Genomic DNA, 4,822 nt, shown 5'->3' on the forward strand with positions numbered 1-4,822 from the left:
ATGGCTTCCTTCTAGTGTTAGAATAAGTTCAACTACTTTACCCTGCTAGTCTCCCTTGCCTTCTTCCACTCCTTAAACACGCCAAATTCTTTCTGGCTTCAGGGCTTTTGCACTTACAGACTGGAAAACTTAGGTTTGGAGAATCAGCATGGCCAAGGATATACAGTTAGTAAGCTACTATATGCTAGGCATCATGCTAGGCTCTCAGCGGACATACCAAAGAACAAGTGAACAAAGAACAAGTGGCCCTTGCCCTCTCTAGTGGAGAAACAGATAATGAATCCAAGACTACCAGGCAGCATGTTAAGTATTACAATAGAGGTCTGCTAAGGTTGCATTGGGAACAATGGCACAGTCAGTGAAATCAGGATAAGGAGTCAGAGAAGGCTTCTGGGAGGAGGTGGCACTAAATTTGAAGCATGAGTAGATCTAACGGAACAACAGGGCTCACAGGGAAGCATTACCTTGATAGATTTTCTCTGATTTTTCATGGCCTGGTCTTCAGCTTTGCAGGATGAGAAATGCAATCTAGTAATCTGAAGTTGGGAACACTGATACATTCTAATAAAGCTTAGGAGATAATGAGGTTTATAAATCAGAACATCAATTTGTTAATATAACTGCAATTGGGTATTCTCTCCCTACGGACATGCCTACTAAGACAGTTTTCTGGTGAGCCTAGAACAGAGGTCTAGAAACTTTTTCTTTAAACGGCCAGACAGTAAATATTTTTGGCTTTGTGAGTCACATACGGTCTCTGCTGCAATTACTCAACTCTGCCATTGCAGGGCCAAAGCAGTGATAGACAATATGTAAACAAGTATGGTTGTACCCCAATAAAACTTGATTCACAAAAACAGATGGTGGGTCACATTTGATCTACAGGCTGTAGTTCGCCCACCCCTGACCTAGAATAAGAGGAGCAGTTATGTGATTCAAATGTTTAATCAAAAGCCTGATGCATTCATCAATGCAACAGATAGACCTACCTCCAGAACAGATTGGGCGTGTTCTCCGGCAGGGTCCCTTCTCTTCTGAACAGTGCTTAGATGGACACTGCCAACGTTTGCCTCTCTGATCCTTCTTTTTAACTGCTGGCCACCCTACAAAATCCCACCCCATTTGAAAGCCTTGGGTATAAGAAAGCTCTACTTACCAGTAAAATCCCAAGGGAAATGCCAGCAGCAGCAGCATCAGTTTACATTCTGCAGCTAGAATTTCAGAGAGAGCACCTTGATCCTTTGTTACTTCCAATGGGGTGGGGGGAGACTCTCCATCCTTACATGTGTTCCCCCAAAAAAGGTGACAGATTTGACAGTCTAAATCCTTAAAAGAGGCACTAGCATACGAACTGTGAAAAGAGAGATTATTTTTTAAATTACAAATGATATTTTATTCTTACAAAAGCAGTAAATGTTCATTGTAGAAAGTTAGAAAACAAAAATAAGTAAATAGAAATATTGTATTCCCACCACACAGAAATAACTAGTGTTAACAGCTTAGTATAGATCCCTCTAGATCTAAGTATATAATACATATACTGTATGTATTTTCTACCAAAATGAGATAATACTGTACATAATGTTTTGCAACTGCTGTTTTCAGTTAATAACCTCCCCATCCCATGTTAGTAAGTTTCATCTCATCTAATACCCATCCATATTCAAATTTCCCTAATTTTCCCAAAAATTTCCTATAATGTAGTTTGTTCAGTCAGGATCCAATCTCAGACTACGTGTTGCAACTTAAGTCTCTTTTCATTTAGAATAGTACTCTCACTCAGGACAGAATTTTGTTTCCTGCTGTATCACCCATGCCTTTAACAGTTCTTGGTACATAATAGTAACTCAGTAAATATTTGTATAATTAATTAATCAAAAACTTAGGAGTTGGGGGGGATTCACCCTAGAGTTTACCTCATCAATCCATCAACCTTTATCTTCATTTCATAGATAATGAACATAAAGACCACAGCAGCGAAGTGACTTTCCAAGGTCACACAGCAAGTACGTGGCAGTGCTTTCCATTCCTCTTTTCAATCTATTAAACCAAGAGTTGGCAAACTTTTCTGTGAAGGCCAGATAATTAATATTTCGGGATTTATGGACCAAGAAGCAAGACAGAGGATATTATGTATTTATATTATGAGAGAAAACAAATTTCCACAAAATTTTTATTAATGAAATTTAAAATATAATAATTGACTACAAGGTTTTGTAATATACGTCTACTAATGAAAAGAGTGGAGTAGAAGAATAACATTTTGCTTCATTGGGGTTGAAAGTGTTTCCTATCATCGAACTGATTGTAAATGTTCATCTGAAAAAACGTGAACTCAGAGGTCATAGTTTGCTAATCCTTCTACTATACCAGGCTGCTTGTTTGTGATTTTGCTTTTTTTTTTTTTTAAAGTGTGAATGAAAATAACATTCCTCTTCATTGACAGTTGCATTTGGGTGCTGGCTTACTGAAGTTATATGATACTAAAGTACCAACGAGGAAAACAACTCCTCAGCTACTCCTTTAAAACTGTATATATATACTGTCTTTCTTTGCTTACTCCAGTACCTAACTGTTAAGCATGTCCGTCTTCTTTCATTCAGATTCACAGAAGATAGGCTGCATTGTGACTATGGCTTTCATAATCAACTATGTGTTGATATTTAGTGGGGCTGACCAATTTAAAAATCAGTACAAGCTAGGATGGTAATTGGCCTGTGACAGGGCTGATTTTTTCTCTCTCATATAAAAAATATGCTATTTAAAGATATAGAGGTAAATACCCAAATAGTTAAAAGAATAAAAAGCAGTTGCTTTGGGGGGCAATAGGGAGGAAAGCAAGAGATTATTTTTTTAAAAAAAGCAAACCTTGTAGAACTATTTGGCCTTTTAAAACTATGTTCATGTGTAATTTTGATAAAAATAAATGGAAGAAAACCAGAGGCACATTAAGATCCCTTCTAGAAAAGGCTTAATACTTTCCTCCATCCCGCACAAGCTGGGTTGTGTCCCTCTTCTCTGCTCCCCACAGCATCCCATGCTCAACTCCATCAGAGCACTCTACTGTAATTATCTGTTTCTCTGTCTCTCTGAAGAAACTGAGCTCCTAATACAAAGAGGGACCATGTATTATTCATTTCAGCTCCTAATTTTTGTGTAACATTAAAACAGGCATTTATTAAAGTGAAGTAGAACTAGCTAAAACAAATACAACCAAAGATCACTCGATCTAGGCAAATTAACACCACAGTGAGATACCAATCAAAAAGGCAGACAAAAAAGTGTTGGTAAGGATGTGGAAAAATAGGAAGCTTCATACATTTACCGGTGGGAATAGGAAATGGTGCCGCTGCTTTGGAAAACAGTGTGGAAGTTCCTAAAAAAGGTAAACACACAGTTACTATATTACCCACCAATTCCACTCACAGGTATATACCCAACAACTAAAATATCCATCAGGTGATGAACGGAAATACAAAAATGTGGTATATCTATCCAACAGAATATTATTCAGCCAGAAAAAGTAATGGGGTACTGATAATGCTATAACATGGATGAACCTTGAAAAAACATCACACTAAGTGAAAGAAGCCAGTCACAAAAGGCCACGTATTGTAGAGTCCAGTCATATGAAATGTCCAGAAAAAGCAACTATATGAAGACAGAAGGCAGATAAGTGGTTGCTTAGGGTTAGAGATAAGAGAGGAGATAACTGAAAATAAGCTTAAGGGAATTTTAGCAGAGGGACAGAAATGTTCTAAAACTGGATTGTGGTGATGGTGGCATAACTCCATAAATTTACCAAAAATAATTGTATACTTAAAATGAGTGAATCTGGTGGTATATAAAGTGTAAGGCTGAGGGGAAAAATCCCCCTATCTATTACATTATTTAGTTTCTCTCTAAATAAACTTTTTTCCCTAGATAGGACTACTCCTATAATGAACTGTGGTGAATGAAGTTTTTGAGGCATTTGTGTTGGTTGGGGCTTGGGGTTGTGCTGACAGAAATATCAAAATCAACTTCTCTCTCTCTCTGTGAAATTATAAGGTGTTGTGAGCTGTACAGCGTGTATCCAGTTTGATGACCCCAGTGTATAGTCTGGATAGTTCCTTGCCAGTTTAAGTCTGAGTGTGCCTAAGACCCCTATTCCAAGCAGGAAACCAGTCAAGTAACAAATTCACTTCTTGGAACTCTCAAGCCCTATTCATGACCAGGTGAACTATTCTATTACAGCATTTCCGTGAAAATGCTGATTGACTGAATGATTGATTGGGGGAGGAGGGGCAATTTGGTCAGTGCTTATTGGGCAAGTTTATCCTGCCAGATCAGCCAAAAGAGAGAAAGTCCAGCCCCTAGGCCCGCTCCCACGGGGTACTCCTGGGGAAAGCACATCTTTCCAAGGCCGGTGGGGAGGCGCGACGGCATGTAATGGCACCTCTCCGAGCTAGGGGAAAGGTTGAGACAAAGTCCCTCCTTCTTTGCACTGCGGGAAGGACAAAAACTGTCACAATATCAGAGTGAGGTGTCTCCTCCCGGGGCCTCTTGGTGCCCGGGAAACTCACGCGGCTGCGCCGGGACTTCAGTCGCTTTCGCCGCCGCGGCCCCACGCTCCAGCCGGCGCAGCGCGAAAGGGGCAGACGGTGGAGTTAGGAAGCAGCCCGAGCCGGCTCTGCAGCAGCCAGGGATCCCCCGCCGGTCCCCCACGACCCTGCGCGTGACACCCTGATCACGTGGCCGCCGGGCCTCCCGGGATACGCCTTTATGACATAGCGCCCCGGGTAACCGGAAGCGGGGGCCGCGGGCGCGGCGGAAATGGCCG

Source organism: Galeopterus variegatus, unplaced genomic scaffold (assembly GCF_000696425.1).
Source record: "Galeopterus variegatus unplaced genomic scaffold, G_variegatus-3.0.2 Scaffold492, whole genome shotgun sequence".
Taxonomy (NCBI): domain Eukaryota; kingdom Metazoa; phylum Chordata; class Mammalia; order Dermoptera; family Cynocephalidae; genus Galeopterus; species Galeopterus variegatus.